This window comes from Schistocerca piceifrons, chromosome 1, assembly GCF_021461385.2.
Source record: "Schistocerca piceifrons isolate TAMUIC-IGC-003096 chromosome 1, iqSchPice1.1, whole genome shotgun sequence".
Classification (NCBI taxonomy): domain Eukaryota; kingdom Metazoa; phylum Arthropoda; class Insecta; order Orthoptera; family Acrididae; genus Schistocerca; species Schistocerca piceifrons.
Genome location: NC_060138.1, coordinates 688,966,420 through 688,983,936, shown reverse-complemented (window position 1 = coordinate 688,983,936; position 17,517 = coordinate 688,966,420).

Genomic DNA, 17,517 nt, shown 5'->3' with positions numbered 1-17,517 from the left:
GTGGAGTTTCGCTGCTCTGTTTACCACCACATTGCTCTCACAGACTTCAGCCGCTTGATGTTTCTTTTATGAAGCCTTTAAGTCTTCATTATAGTGATGAGCTTCGAAAATGGTACAAAGCAACACAGGGAAAGCCGTAACTCTCTTTCAAATTTCAACACTTTTTGGTTCAGTTTTCATAAAAAGTGCAACAATGAAAACCGTTATTAAAGGTTTCGAAGCTACTGGAATGTGGCCCACGGACCTGAACAACTGAAATTACCTTCACCTAGCACACCAGCAAAAAAGACGACACCAATGGGTGGGATGATCAAGCTAGTGAGGTTTCAGCGAATTGTAACAATGAACTGCCGCCTAAGAATGACAAAGTTATTGAGGCTAATTGTTCTAGTCCCGGGTCTCTTGGATGACAACCGACAACATGGCCTCCTCATTTCATATTTCACCTGAAATTCTGATGCCCTTGCCAAAAGTTAACGAAAGAACGAAAACGGCGAATCGGAAGAGGGGGAAGACCATTGTTTCAACTGATTTGCTGCACAAAAAAGGATTAGAAGCCATTATTAAGGAGGAAGAGGAAAAAAACTGCCAAAGAAGAAAGAGTAAAGAAAAAACTATTTGCAAAAGAGAATAAGATTAAGAATTCAAAAAAGAAAGGAAAGGGCCTGGAGATAAATGGAAAGAAGAAGGATCAAACATCCAATAGTAACGAGAGTGATTATGAGGAAAGTTCAGACTGTGAATGTTTATATTGTAATAGGACCACGCCACATGTGGCCCGCGCCCTTCGTAATTCTGCTAATGCTGAGTTCTGGCTGTTGATGGCTGTCGCGCATGTACACACATACCGACGCTCATTGCAAAACTGTGTCACCTGCTTAACGTGTCAGCCAGCCTTAGTCCACCGTCTGCCCTGAGGCTGGCGCATTGTGCTCTGAAACACACTAAATCACAATTTCGCACCATATTTCCTAAAAATAACCCCTTGTCCTCTACAGCATGATCCTCCAGCCCTTGAACCAGTTCTGCAGTAAGAGTTTGCCCTTTCATACATTGATAATACTACATGTTGGATTTCTGTGTCTCTGCACCAGAGATCAGTAACACAAAGTACTGTGCAGTTCAAAGTTTGAAGCTCAACTTCTAATAGTTGTATTTTATTTTTTAATGATTGCATGTTTTGATGGAGGATTGTTAAGTCTGTGAAATGTTCCACGTTACTCTTTCTGATGGTTTGTTTTTCTTTGTGACATCTGGTATGTGTGATTTTTGGAGTGTTAAAATCTCTCTTGTAAGTAATTGTTTCAGTATTTTTCAAACTGCCACATTTACTCTTTAGGCAGAGGGACCTGTTGTTTGGACTTACCCTAAAAATGCTTAATTTTCCTACTCATGACAACAGGTATTTGACCATGTATAGCCCAAAATCCACCACATATACTCTCATGACTCAGCTGTACCTATCTTCCCTTCCCTCTCCTGTTTGGGTGTAGGCTATGCCTAGTGAAACCCCATCTGTTGATAGTCCTGACAGGTATCAGACTAACATAAGCAAAGTTGGTTGTCCTCAGAGCCATCCCTAACCCCACATTGATTCGCCTCACAGCTCCATCAAGGTGTGGTCGATCGTGATGCCAGAACAGCTTAACACATTGCACAGTGGTGCCATGAGTCAGGGAAGCTATCTTGTCTAGGTCACAACCTATGTCATATGCCCCATCCCTATCCAAACTATTTCCTGCCCCTCCCACTATCACTACATGGTCCTCTTTTGTAAAGTCCTTACATAAAGACCCCAAGTCCTCTATAACATGACTTACCTCTACATTTGGCTTGAAGATACTGATGGCCTAGTACGCTGCCCCTAAACTTTCCTGTAACACCTCGCCCATGGCTACTACCTAGCAGCAGTACTTTCTTCTTCCTAACACATTGTACATTCCTAGGCTTCTTGGCCTCAGTTGAAGTGTGGTGCAAAATTTCCTGCTCCTTGTTCTAACTGGGACTCTTCCCCACTTAACTCTGGCAGTGGTAGATACCTGTTTTTTTGCGTTGATGATAAATCTGTCAGATTGCATTCTCTTTCTTTCTATCCTCCTACCTGCTGCCTGTTCCTAGTCACCTTCCACCCTCCTATCTCCCTTGATCCTTATCAGTTTTTCCCTGCTCCTCCAATTGTGCCTGAAGGGCACAAATTTTCCTTCCCTGTTCTCCAATCAAAATATTCCTACTGCATACTCTACAGTTTTAGGAAAGAGCCTCTTCAGTTGTCCCACCATTCCCACCCACTGCAACACTCCTTCTCCCCCTTACCACCAAGTGAAAATATTTCCTCTATTCACTACAGTAAAACAGCTCCCAGATTACTTACTCATGGTCAGTTTCGAGAGAATATTATGTTTAAAGAATGTTTTAAACTTGTCAAGGATGCGAGATTGGCTGTTTACACAAAAAAAAGAGACAAAGGTCTTATTTGTGGTTGTTGTTGTTTTTGTACTGATTTAGAAATACAATAACAGCAGAATGAATTAGTAATTACTTTGCTTTTGGAGAATTTACGTTATCAAGCGTGTTTGATCAGGATTTTAAACATTTACAACTCAAAAAACTTGGGTTTACATGATCGCGTCTATCTAACTTGTAAACAACAAGAAATGTGTTAGTTAAATATGATTTAGAAACGTTTAATTACACTTTTATTGCGACAGTAGACACTGATATTGCTAGTAGCTGTCTTTTTTAACGAATTTTGCACTATCAAGAAAACTTGAATAGATTTTTTTGCGTTTATGTCGCGCAAAATTTCGGGTTATATCGCGATTATCGCGACTTCAGATAACACCTTTTTTCAAGAACAAGCTCTGCTGGGACCCTAATATTCAGTTGTATGACAAGAACGCACACTACAGCAAGTATACGAAACATAGAAAATTTAAAGTTGACACTATTTCCTCATAAATAAGTTCTTTTAGCTGATGAAGCAAATACATGTTATCTCACTCTGTGGCCATCTTGGCTCTTATGATGACCAAAAGATTAAATTGTTAAAAGATATCTTGAAGGCGAAGCTCCGTCTTGGGTAAATCTAAATTTAAGTCAGTGGGAGACATACCAAAGTTTCGAAAAACGTTTTTATAATAAATTTTGGTCATAAGCTGAACAAGGGAGAATTGGAAGTAAATTTCTGAACGGTCCATACTATAGGAATATGTTCTTCATTTGTTTGGCCATTTGCTTTATAATTCTTGAGTGTATTTTTGTTCTGTCGTTGCAACTACAAAAATGCATGATTTTTTTCCACCAGACCTGTTTCGCTTTATTGAGGTAAAGCATCATCAGTGGTCTGTAATTACGCTATTTACATTTTAATTTGCTTTTAGATCGAAAAACATTTCATTAATAATAAACTGATTTGTACTTATGGTGATTTTCGGTTGATTTCTCGCTTACATTGGGAAATGCCGTCTGCTAACACATCATTGTTTTTCTGTGTTAGAGTAGAGAGCAATCACAGCTCACCCAGTATTATAAACTAGAATATGATAAAATAATCAGAAATACCTCTCAACTGGTAGAACTTATAATAGGCACTAAAATCCCTGACACACCAAGATTGCTCTTCTTTGATGTAGAAAGTATGTACAGTTGCATCCCTGTTAATGAAACTATAAAAACAATTGAAGAAAACCTGAAAACACACAACCAGCTACCTCAAGAACACACAGATGAAACAATAAAATTATTACAGTTAATAACACAACAAAATTATTTTGAATTAAATCAAGAAAACTATATAGAAAAAGAAGGTTTACCCATGGGTTCAGCTATCTCAGGAACATTAGCCAACATTTTCATGATTCATATAGAAAAATTAATATTTGAAGACATGATAACAAAGAAAAGCTGCAACATCATCTGCTCGTACAGATACAGGGGTGACATAATATGCGCAGTAGATGAATCTAAAAACAGAATACAGCAAACACTGTACAAAAAAGTAGAGAGACAAATAATGAAAAATAAAACTAACCAAACCACACTACCTCATACAACTTGCACTTTAACAAATTTGTTAAGAGCATGTTGGATAAGAAAGGAGGAGAAAAGACAGGACAGTATTATAAGGTAGACAAGGGTATTTTATTCAGGAGACATAAGACTGACTCAGACGATTGGAAACTATGTTGGTTGGAACAGTATATTGGTAGTTGATTATTTCTGAGAATGTTGAGTTTTCTTCATATAAAACTATGTTGGTTGGAACACTGTATTGGTAGTTGATTATTTCTGAGAATGTTGAGTTTCCTTCATGTAAAATTCTGTCGCCGCAAGAGAGGGAAGAGTGTGTTAGGCAGAGGATGATAAAGCAGGGGGATAGGAGAAAGCAGAGGCATGATAGTAAAGACAGATTTTCTAAGTTTGAGGTAGGTGATCTTGTGTTGGTGAAAGCCAAAGAGAAATCTAAAGTGTTGACATCTGAGATAAAGAATTTTTTTTATATTTATATAGGACCATTCAAAATTCTTGAAAGTCTGCATCCTAATGCATACAGACTTGTGTATCATAAATCCAAGACATTGTTTGGATTATGCAATATCACTGAACTGAAAGCTCATAGGAATGACGCAAAATATCTAATTTTTTTTTGTTTTGTTTCATTTTCTTTTTTTCTTCTCCATTGTCAGGAATGTAGTTTGTAAGATGACGTGATTCTGAAGCTCTGTCTTACCTATTGACTGAATTTAAATCTATGACACACTACATTTACAGGTTCATACAACTATATAAATATATTTTCTATTAGAGCATTTAGTTCTGTTTATAGACAAAAAAAAAGTATACAGGTTTTATGTCAGAAAGGATTAAAAAGTTTTCACATAAGAAACTTTAATAAACCAAGCTAAATGCAATGAAAACATGAACTAGTAAGGTGATACACACAGATATATTAAGGTATTATTCCTTAATTTTTACACTACAAAATACGAAAATTTATTACTAGATATTTAATGGGTTTGTCCCATTTCAAAATTGTAAAAGGATCTACTCATTTAGAATCATGGCCTACATGTATCAAATTCTAAGGCACAAATCTATTATAAAACATAATTATATAGTTGTATGAACACGTAAATTTAAAATAAATAAATTTAAACTCGGTCAATAGATAAAACAAAACTTCAGAAATCATATCATCTTCCATACTACACTCCTGACAATGGGGAAGAAAAAAGGAAAAGGAAACATGTCGGATTATCACGAAACTTATTTCATGTCATGTTTGTATCTCTACTTACCTTGTAAATCTGAAAGATAAAGTGTATTAGAGGCGTGGTGTGGCCTTGTATTCAGCGGGTGTAATGTGAGAGAGGAATTGAACAGCATACTTACTACACCTTACTACACAAAACAATGTAACGATGTTGCAGGATTTGATGTGAATGCTAGATGGGAAGTAACCTAAGTGTGATGAGAAATCTAGGGAGGAAACTGAAGGATGTGGGTGGATCCACTTCCACACTCCTGTATGGCTGCACCCTTGCTGATCCAGTTGTCTTACAAGAGATCATAGGCGCTGGATAATGTATTCAACCATCTGTCAACTACATCAATGTTGTGACTGAGATTTGTAAATTGTTAGCCAAGAAATCATCCTGCATGAAGAATTCATGGAACTATTTGTTTATAAAAATCATCACTGGCATGTAGATGTTGTTCCACATAAATGTAGGTTTTTTTCAAGCAGGGGGATTTACTTCCCGATCATTATGTAACTTTAAATCAGTATGTATTTTTTTTATCAATTGTAGATTAATCTTATAGGCCTGTATGTTTGTAGATTAGTTTGTATGAACAATTAGCAAATAGTGTGTAAGACATTTATGAGTATATGTGTAACAAGATGTATACATTTCTGATTTCACACACTGATTTTGGTCCTCAAGCTACTCGATTATGTCATCATTCAAAGCTATTTATGACTCTGATTACCTGCATTTCTCCTGAGTACTGTAATTGTATCATATTGGAACTTGGGTTGTGGGAAAACTCATGCTTAACTCTATTTTGGGTATCCCTGGTCATTGCAACTCTCTCTCTCTCTCTCTCTCTCTCTCTCTCTCTCTCTCTCTCTCTCTCTCTCTCTCTCTCTCTGTGTGTGTGTGTGTGTGTGTGTGTGTGTGTGTGTGTGTGTGTGTACTCAAGGAGAGTGTGCAACTATTGATTGAGGGCAGATGCTTCCAATAATTACTCTTTATATATGACTGAACTTATTAATATATGATTATGAACTTTATTCATTTTGTTGTGTCAAAATATTTTTGGTGATCTGTACCCAATGTGGTTTGGGTCGATCCCCACATCTAAAGCTTAGGCTCTAATATTTTTTCATAATTTTCTCCTTCAACTATGGTTTGTATGCCTGATTGATTCCTATTCATGATTGAGTATGTTCTTCTGGTCCGTACCTGTCATCGTGAGTTATTGTAGTCGGCTCACTTGTCGTACACTTAGGCTCTAAATTTTTTCTCTGCTTTTATGAAAGTGTGACTTTATAAATGTAAGCTTGCAATTTGTATATAATTTTAGTAATTTACATTGTCTCTGCACTTATTTATATGGTTTAGTGTTGTAAAGTTGTAGTTTTAACTTTTTATCATTTGTCTTGTAACAGAATGTTCCACACATCTGAAAATCTGAATGCCAATGTCCTGATATATGTATAAATTATGACTTGTATTGGAGATAATTTTCTTATGATTTCTGTAACATGTTATGTATCAGATACTTTTATACTTTTGTATTCTACCTTTTTGGCATCATTTCATAAACTGTATGGCAAACTTTATAGTAGGTCACAAAATATTGTAAATATATTGTTCCCAAATTTTGTGAGGGGGACATTGTAAAGGGATACCCTCCTCTGACATTACTTTCCCTCAACAGAAGTAATCGATACCAGAAACCATTTTCAAATTTGTGCAGGTCAGTATTGTCTCAATTGTTTATCTGAAAAATTTCATATAATTTTGTACACAAAATGTTGTATTTCAACCTAAAAACTATGAAATTGAATTACTTTATTTTCCCTTGTTACAATCGATATGTACTAGCTCTCTACGTACAGTTAATTTTTTTTTCTTTGGGAAACATTTGAAATTACGAATTATTTGGCACACTAAAAATTTCTATTATTAATTACACAAATTGGCACTGTTTATTATGTTTATTCCTGGCTTCATTTATAAATAAATCGAAAGGCATTTGACAAGAAGAAAAGTTGTAAACACTTTGGAATATTGTTATTCCCACAGAGTGTGGAGGGGGTAGCAGTGGGCACACCTCTGGCGTGATTGGATGTGTTTTAGTGTTTTGGAAAAATGATGTAATTTTGGCTTTGTTAATGTGAAAATTGAAAAGACAGTGTGATATAGTAACATGTGAATTATATAAACATCATAAAACAAATACCTGCACAGGCATTAATCAGAATTATGTATGTTAATTGCAACCATGAGAACCTAAAATGTGAAAATTTCAGCTTCAAGAATCAGAGCCCTAGACATGTAGAACTGGGGCAACTATGAGAAAAGAAAATAAGTAAAAAATTTATTGCACATTTTACTCCTTTCGCATTTTTTGAGAGAGGAAAAAAAAAAAAAAAAGACTCCCATCAACAGTAGTAGTGACAACAACAAAGGAGGGAGGGGTAGATTACACGTCAATAATCTTCTTATGGATTATTTTGACAAATGCATTAAGTCACATTCCATCTCACATTTTAACCCTACCACCCTCTCTTCAGTAATAAATATCCAAAAGTCAAACAGATGTGGGAGATGAGTGGAGTTACTCTAAAATAATACTTGACCAGGGTTACTTTGGGCCAGGTTTTCATGTTTTCATTTGCACATTAATTAATAAAAAATATAATAAATGTATTTTCAATGTCAAAATTGAGTTTTGACAAATTAACAAAGTATTTTACTAAAATAATCAATTCAACATAATTAATGTTTAAGTTCAAACATATCTAGATTTTCTATTGCAAATTTAGCTGTTGTGCTTCTTAGATATCAACTTTCACCACCATGCTTTTGTCACTAAATTTGCTAGCCCAAATGACACTCCTTCACAAAGTAATTAAACCATTAATTATGAATTAGCTAAAATTGATCTAAATGAGCTATTCCCAATATGTATAATGGTCCCATGATCTTTCATATTTTCCTAAACCACCACACATTTTGTAAACAAGATTACTATTATAACATATGGTCCATCTGATTCAACAAAATCTAACCTAGTCATTTTTCAAGTCAAAATGTTGTTTATAAAATCACAATATGTTCACACATCAGTCTTTATGTAGTTCACACCAACCCTAAATAGTCAGTCCATGACAACAAGCAATCAAGTAACACCTATGTAGAATATTCATGAGAGTGGGAGTTGGTAACATTTTGTAAAAATTGAGCACCAGTATTGTTCAGTCAGGATATACATATATGCCACTAAACATGTTAGCTTTGATAAAGTGCATGATCTCGTATGGACTTCTTTTGAATGTGTGCAGTTCAACACGTCCCAGCCACTGTGCTCTGTCAGTACCATGTTGAAAAAGGACTGTGACTTCATAATTTTATTATGTTGTTAACATCACTTTCATGTATAATAAAGCAGAGTTGCCTACTTGCATATAACATTTGATGTGAAGCTGTATCTGGTCCTCACAATGGGGGCAATAAATGTGGAAGAAATCGCCTTTTTTGAAAATTTTTGTAGTGTACACCATTACTACAATTCCTGGGAATCAGTTTACAGCTGTTCTACAAAAGTTTGATCATAGAACCTCCAAATGCTTAATGGACAAGGCCCCACTGCAAGAAGCATCTGACAATTGTCAGTTGTTGTCAAAGTTATCCTAACACATATTCCGTATGTTTTTGGTTCTGTCCTGTGGAAGCTTGTAAATAATGTGCCTCAGCGTAGATATTTGTAACTATTTATAAACAGTGTGAAAGATTAGAGCAGATTAGTAAAGACAAATAAATGAGCATGAATGCAGAACTCCAGAGCTTGATGATCTCACTCAAAACCCACCTCCTTTAAGGACACCAAAATTCATCATCTGGATTCAGCATACATATTTTGTAAATTTCCTTTTCCAAAATTTTAAGAAAAAGTGCCACATTTTCTTTAGAATCACTGGAAAGTACCTGAAACTAATGAAAATAGCTTATTATGGAATCAACTTTACAATATATGTGAATGAAGTTACATTATTTATGAACAACTTGGATTTTATAGTTGCATTCTTTTTGTTATTACTGCTGAATTTGGAAATAAGAATGTCAGAGGTTTCATTCACGACCTCATTGTATATAACAATTCTTTCATGTTTGTTTATGCACCTTATCCAGTTTAGCATTTCAGGCTTTTTATTACTCTCACAGCAACGGCATTAACATAAAAGTGTGTGTTTCTTCTTGGTATATGTAGATTTGTATCATATTTCTTTATAAGGTTCCAGGATTTACAGCTCGAGCTCATGACATTCAGTCTGGCTATGGTCTTGTGCCATTTATCGCTTCTGTTTTGACTAAGAGCCTTCAACAGATCTTCAGCTATTGTGTCATTGTATGATTGTTGATACTGTGTGTAGAATTCATCACAGTCTTATATCCATCCAGGTATGCAGAGACATCAAAAGACATGTGGTATGAATTTTTTGTTATTAGATTCTAGAGCCCACACAGATCTCTCATAACTGGCAGTGGTTGGTAAGATCAACTGGTTGGTATCATTAACTATCAACTTCCTTCTTAAACTGGTCCCAATCCGCATACTAAAAGATCCATAGAGCATGGAGGGGTGGCTTAACAAGAAGGATTTTTATGTTATACTGAATGATGATTGGGTTAAGTTATCTGCATGGGAATGTTTTGATGACTTTCCATTGTGTCATGCTTTTACTGCTGGGCATTGGTGAGGACACTGTGTGCAGATTAAGAGAATAATCCCTTTGTCATCTGCCACAACTAAACAAACTCAGATGCTTGATATTGCAGATAAGATGGAGACTGTTAATTTCCATCCAGTCCCTGAGAATGGTTCCACCAACAGACTCTTGGAGTTTTCAAGACATTAACCACCATGAAGTTGGCAAGCTCAGCTACTAAGTTTAATACTCCTCCCTTCTATAAAATGTTCATGGATGTTGTTGTTTGTTGTGGTCTTCTGTTCAGAGACTGGTTTGATGCAGCTCTCCATGCCACTCTATCCTGTGCAAACCTCTTCATCTCCCAGTACCTACTGCAACCTACATCCTTCCGAATCTACTTAGTGTATTCATCTCTTGGTCTCCCTCTATGATTTTTACCCTCCACGCTGCCCTCCAATACTAAATTGGTGATCCTTTGATGCCTCAGAACATATCCTATCAACCGATCCCTTCTTCTAGTCAAAATCACAAATTTCTCTTCTTCCAAATTCTATTCAGTACCTCATTAGTTATATGTTCTACCCATCTAATCTTCAGCATTCTTCTGTAGCTTTACATTTTGAAAGCCTCTATTCTCTTTTTGTCCAAACTATTTATCGTCCACATTTCACTTCCATACAATACCACACTCCATACAAAATACTTTCAGAAACGACTATACTCGATGTTAACAAATTTCTCTTCTTCAGAAACGAATTCCTTGCCATTGCCAGTGTACATTTTATATCCTCTCTACTTCGAACATCACCAGTAAATTTGCTCCCCAAATAGCAAAACTCATTTACTACTTTAAATGTCTCATTTCCAAATCTAAAACCCTCAGCATCACCAGATTTAATTCGACTACATTCCATTGTCCTCGTTTTGCTTTTGTTGATGTTCATCTTATATCCTCCTTTCAAGACACTGTCCATTCCGTTCAGCTGCTCTTCAGGTCCTTTGCTGTCTCTGACAGAATTACAATGTCATCGGTGAACCTCAAAGTTTTTATTTCTTCTCCATGGATTTTAATACCTACTCCAAATTTTTCTTTAGTTTCCTTTACTGCTTGCTCAATATACAGGTTGAATAACATCGGGGATAGGCTACAACACTGTCTCACTCCCTTCCCAACCACTGCTTCCCTTTCATGCCCATCGACTCTTATAACTGCCATCTGGTTTCTGTTCAAATTATAAATAGCCTTTCACTCCCTGTATTTTACCCTTGCCACCTTCAGAATTTGAAAGATAGTATTCCAGTAAACATTGTCAAAAGCTTTCTCTAAGTCTGCAAATACTAGAAATGTAGGTTTGCCTTTCCTTAATCTATATTCTAAGATACGTCGTAGGGTCAGTATTGCCCCACATGTTCCAACATTTCTACGGAATCCACACTGATCTCCCCCACGGACAGCTTCTACCAGTTTTTCCATTTGTCTGTACAGAATTCGTGTTAGTATTTTGCAGCCGTGGCTTATTAAACTGATAGTTCGGCCATTTTCACATCTGTCAACACCTGCTTTCTTTGGGATTGGAATTATTATATTTTTCTTGAAATCTGAGGGTATTTCGCCTGTCTGATACATCTTGCTCACCAGATGGTAGAGATTTGTCAGGACTGGCTCTCCCAAGGCTGTCAGTAGTTCCAATGGAATGTTGTCTACTCCTGGGGCCTTGTTTCAGCTTAGGTCTTTCAATGCTCTGTCAAACTCTTCATGCAGTGTCATATCTTCCATTTCATCTTCATCTACATCCTCTTCCATTTCCATAATATTGTCCTCAAGTACATCACCCTTGTACAGACCCTCTATATACTCCTTCCACCTTTCTGCTTTTCTGGGTTTCTATCTGAGCTCTTGATATTCATACAAGTGGTTCTCTTTTCTCCAAAAGGCTCTTTAATTTTCCTGTCGGCAGTATCTATCTTACCCCTAGTGACAGAATTACATCCTTACATTTGTCCTATAGCCATCCCTGCTTAGCCATTTCGCACTTCCTGTCGATCTCATTTTTGAGATGTTTGTATTCCTTTTTGCTTGCTACATTTACTGCATTTTTATATTTTCTCCTTTCATCAATTAAATGTAATATCTCTTCTGTTACCCAAGGATTTCTACTAGCCCTCATCTTTTTACCTATTTGATCCTCTGCTGCCTTCACTATTTCATCCCTCAAAGCTACCCATTCCTCTTCTACTGTATTTCTTTCCCTCATTCTTGTCAATCGTCTCCCTGAAACTCTCTGCAACCTCTGGTTCTGTCAGTTTATCCAGGTCCCATCTCCTAAAATTCCCACCTTTTTGCAGTTTCTTCAGTTTTAATCTACAGTTCATAACCAATAGATTGTGGTCAGCGTTCACATCTGCCCCTGGAAATGTCTTACAATTTAAAACTTGGTTCCTAAATCTCTGTCTTACCATTATATAATCCATCTGAAACCTTCTAGTATCTCCAGGATTCTTCCATGTATACAACCTTTTTTTATGATTCTTGAACCAAGTGTTAGCTATGATTAAGCAATGCTCTGTACAAAATTCTACCAGGCGGCTTCTTCTTTCATTTCTTACTCCCATTCCATATTCACCTACTATGTTTCCTTCTCTTCCTTTTCCTACTATCGAATTCCAGTCACCCATGACTATTAAATTTTCGTCTCCCTTCAATATGTGAATAATTTCATTTATCTCATCATACATTTCATCAATCTCTCTGTCATCTGCGGAGCTAGTTGGCATATAAATTTGTACTACTGTAGTAGGCATGGGCTTCGTGTCTAGCGTGGCCACAATAATGCACTCACTATGCTGATTGTAGTAGCTTACCCACACTCCTATTTTTTATTCATTATTATACCTACTCCTGCATTATCCCTATTTGATTTTGTATTTATAACCCTGTATTCACCTGACCAGAAGTCTTGTTCCTCCTGCCACCGAACTTCACTAATTCCCACTATATCTAACTTTAACCTAACCATTTCCCTTTTTAAATTTTCTAACCTACCTGCCCAATTAAGGGATCTGACATTGCATGTAGAACGCCAGTTTTCTTTCTCCTGATAACGATGTCCTGCTGAGTGGTCCCCACCCGGAGATCTGAATGGGGGACTATTTTACCTCTGGAATATTTTACCCAAGAGGATGCCATCATCATTTAACCGTACAGTAAAGCTGCATGCCCTTGGGAAAAATCACGGTTGTAGTTTCCCTTTGCTTTGAGCCATTCGCAGTACCATCACAGAAAGGCTGTTTTGGGTAGTGTTACAAGGCCAGATCAGTCAATCATCCAGACTATTGCCGTTGCAACTACTGAAAAGGCTGCTGCCCCTCTTCAGGAACCACACATTTGTGTGGCCTCTCAACAGATATGCTTCCGCTGTAGCTGCACCTATGGTACGTATATCTGTATCACTGAGGCATGCAAGCCTCCCCACCAATGGCAAGGTCCATGGTTCGTGAGGGAGGATTCATGCATGTATAAAACAAAAATTTACTACACTGAATTGACTATTTCTTTTATAATTTAATCAATGTTTATATAAATTAGAAAGGGTGAAATTCCTGCATAAGCTTTTCAAAATTGATGAGCCAATGTGTTTCAGTGAAAAGTTGCTGGAATATTGTTGCTTTTTGCCATTGTCTGTATTAATTTATAAGTTCTTGGAACACTTCTTACAATCATAATTGTTGGCAATGTAAAGAATTGTATTATTATTTTTTTCTCTAAATATTGGCATACAAACAAAACAAGGAGATATACACTCTTCAGTTGATTATTCTTCACCCGTTTGTCTCTATAAGTGATAGCAGACGGACGTACTACGAGTTCTGCCGAGTTAATATCGTCACGTAGAAGAAGGTGTAATTAGATGAATGATGAACACTAACTTCACTTAAAGAGGGTTTATTCAGCATTTGCACATACAAGAGTGTGGAGCGAACTGACTCCGGCCAGAACACATACGGTATATATACAGTTACAGAACATTCCAGTACAATGATTCTTGACATTGGTGGATACTTCTAGAATGAACTTGAATCGAATATAGAAATTAAAAGTTTACAGTTTAGGTGAATTTTGAACTCACGACCCTCCATGCAACAGGCTAGTATCATAACCACTACACTACACTGACTGTTCTACTCAGCTTCTTCTGCGACATTGCTCCCTCATTAAGAGAACAACGTCTTGGACACTCCAACTCCTGATGACTGATGTTCGCTCTGGCGGTGATCTGCTTAAAACTTCCCTTGCTGCTACGCTCTTTGTCACCTTTCTGCTTGTTGCCTGTCATTGGAGCTTTGAATTTACCCTGGGTTGCAGGATCCTCGTAGGGCTTCAATCGAAGGATGTGGACCATATCTCTGATTTTTTGTCATCCTGTGTTGAGATCGAAATCTTCAACTTCATAAGTAACATCAGACAACTTTCTTACAACCTTATAAGGTCCAAAGTAGTGCCTGAGGAGCTTCTCAGAGAGACCAACCTTCCGAACAGGAGGGAAGATCCAGACACGGTCACCAGGCTGGTAGACAACAGGGTGGTGGCTCGCCTCATAACTTCGGCGATCGTTTTCTTGAGCCAGCAGCATGCAGAGTCGAGCTAACTGCTGAGCTTCCTCAGCTCCGGTTAACACCTGGCTGATGTAGTCATCGTCCACGTCATCAGGATGTAACAGAAACAAAGTGTCCATCGTTGTAGTCACCTCACGCCCATGCACGAGGAAAAATGGCGTAAATCCTATGGTGTCTTGTATGGCGGTGTTGTGGGCAAGTGTCACGAAAGGTAGCACCTCATCCCAGTTGCTCTGCTCAACAATGATGAACATTGATAGCATTTTGGCCAAGGTCTTATTAAGGCATTCAGTAAGCCTGTTAGTTTGCAGATGGTATGCAGTCGTCATGTAATGAGTAAAGTTCCACCAACAGTTTATCTCTCTCACAAGATTCGATTGAAAAACTTTCCCTCGATCCATAAATAACGACCTTGGGGCACCGCATTTTAATACAATGTCTTCTATGATGAATTTGGCTATCTTGAATGCTTCAGCTGTTTTCACAGCTTTTGTAATCGCTTAGAGTGTCAGATAATCAGTTCAAACAATAAACCATCTATTGCCACTAGCATACATTGGTAATCGTCCGAGGAGGTCAATCCCAACATGCTGGAAAGGCGTTTCGGCTGGTGGAATTGGTATGAGTCAGCCAGGTGGTTTCTGAAGAGCTGCCTTTCTCCTCTGGCACTCTCAACAGTGTGACACATAGTGACGGACACTCCTAAATAAACCCGGCCAGAAAAATCTCTTGCGGATCCTATCATATGTCTTAATAAATTCTTAATGTCCAGCCTCAGGTGAGTCATGGAATTTCTGTAGAACATCTAAGTGCATATGTTTAGGAATCACTGGTAGCCATCTCTTTCTAAATGGATCAAAGTTTTTCTTGCAAAGTAATCCATTAACTACCTTAAATTGACCTTTCACATCCTCTGACCAATTTAAGGCAAGCATAATTTGAGATATCTTGACGTCCTTCTTCTGCTCAGCAGAGAGATCCTGAATTTTCATCAAAGTCTTGCACAGGGTTCCTTGAGAGACAGTTGGCATCTTCGTGTTTTCTTCCACTTTTGTACTGTAAGGTAATGTCATACTCTTGAAGATGTGCCCACCTGGCGAGTCGTCCTGTTTGATCCTTAAGACCTGTCAACCAGCAAAGTGAATGATGGTCTGTAACAACTGTGAATGGCCTTCCATAGAGATACTGTGGAAATCTGCACACGGCCCACATCACAGCAAGACATTCTCTTTCTGTAGTTGAGTAGTTTCTCTCGGCTTTTGTAAGTGACCTAGAAACATAGGCTATAACCTTCTCTTTTCCATCCGAAATTTGCACCAGAACAGCACTGATCCCATACTCACTGGCATCTCTGTGTAGTTCTGTAGGTGCTGTCTCATCGTACAGACCAAGTACAGGGTCCGTCATTAGACCTTTTCGCAGCACATCAAAAGAATCTTGTTGAGCACCACCCTAGATAAATTTAGCATCAGCTTTTAACAACTCTTGGAGTGGCCTGGTTTTGATACAAAAGTCTTTGATAAAATGACGGTAATAAGAACATAATCCAAGAAAGCTTCTCACATCTCTAATACTTTTAGGAATAGGAATTCCATTATAGATCTCACCTTTTCTGGGTCTGGCCGCACACCCTCGTTTGACTCAAGGTGTCCAAGTATTTCGATTTCTTTTGCTCCAAAGAGACACTTTCTTGGATTAAGTTTCAGTCCACCTTGTTAGAGACGAACAGCCCTCAGTCTTTTTGTGTGTTCATCAAATGTCTCTGAGAACACTATAATGTCATCTAAATAACAAAGACAAATCGTCCACTTCAGGTGACTTGGAAGATTATACATCATCCATTCAAAGGTTGCTGGTGCATTACACAAACCAAATGGTATCACCCTAAACTCATACAGGCCCTCAGGAGTAATGGATGCAGTTTTTTCATGATCAGCCTCATCCACTTTGATTTGCCACTATTCCGAGTACATGTTCATGGGTGAGAAAAACTTAGCCCCCTTCAGACAATCTAGTGTATTGTCAATTCATGGAAGAGAGTAAATGTCCTTTTTAGTTATCTTATTAAGTTTCCTGTAATCGACACAATAGTGCCAACTGCGATCCTTCTTCCTGACATGGAAGAAGGATGGCAGCATGGGAGGTTTCTATGATGCTCAGCTGTTTTGCAATTAACGGCTCAGCGTTTTCTATGCACATGTGTCTTGGAAGGATCTGCAGTTCTCAGCGATAGTTCACTATCCACAATTCACCAAATCCGTTCTTAAATGAGACGACAGAGGCTGGGAAGACGAAGTTATTCTTCAGTGGTATACTTCTCTTACATTCCACTACAAGATCCATAGGTTGATGCATGGCATAACACATGACAGCTATCTTTCTAACACTGACTGCAGGAAGGGTCACTTCAAGCAGCACACATAGTCTCCACGCACTCAGATGCACATCTTCCTGTCCACAGTATCTCATCTCGTCTAGCATAATCTTCGAGTGACCACAATCTATAATTGCCTGAGAAGCTTTCAAAAAGTCTCATTCGAGAATGACGTCCTGACTACACTCTTGTAAGACAATGAATTCTAAGGGCTGAGTATTGCCACTTATACCCACACAAATGACACATCTTGCTGTAGGTTTTACATGTTTCCCTTTAGCCACCTTCAGCAAAGATGTTTTGTTGTTGAAAAATACAGTTTTCTGAAACTGACAATGGTACTACTCCGAAATGACTCAATATGAAGCTCCAGAGCCCACAAGAAGTTGATATGGTTTGACATCCATGAGGATATCGATGTAGTTTCTTATCGTTTTTGTAGTGATCGATGGCAGAGGATTTTTCTCTTCGGCAGCCTCACCTCCAAGGAAGCACACACCCTCTAGTTTTTCAGGTTGCACCGGCGGGGTGATCAGCTGGAGCTTCGAAAGGCAATGGAGACCTTGTGGGGAACATCCTCTCCAGT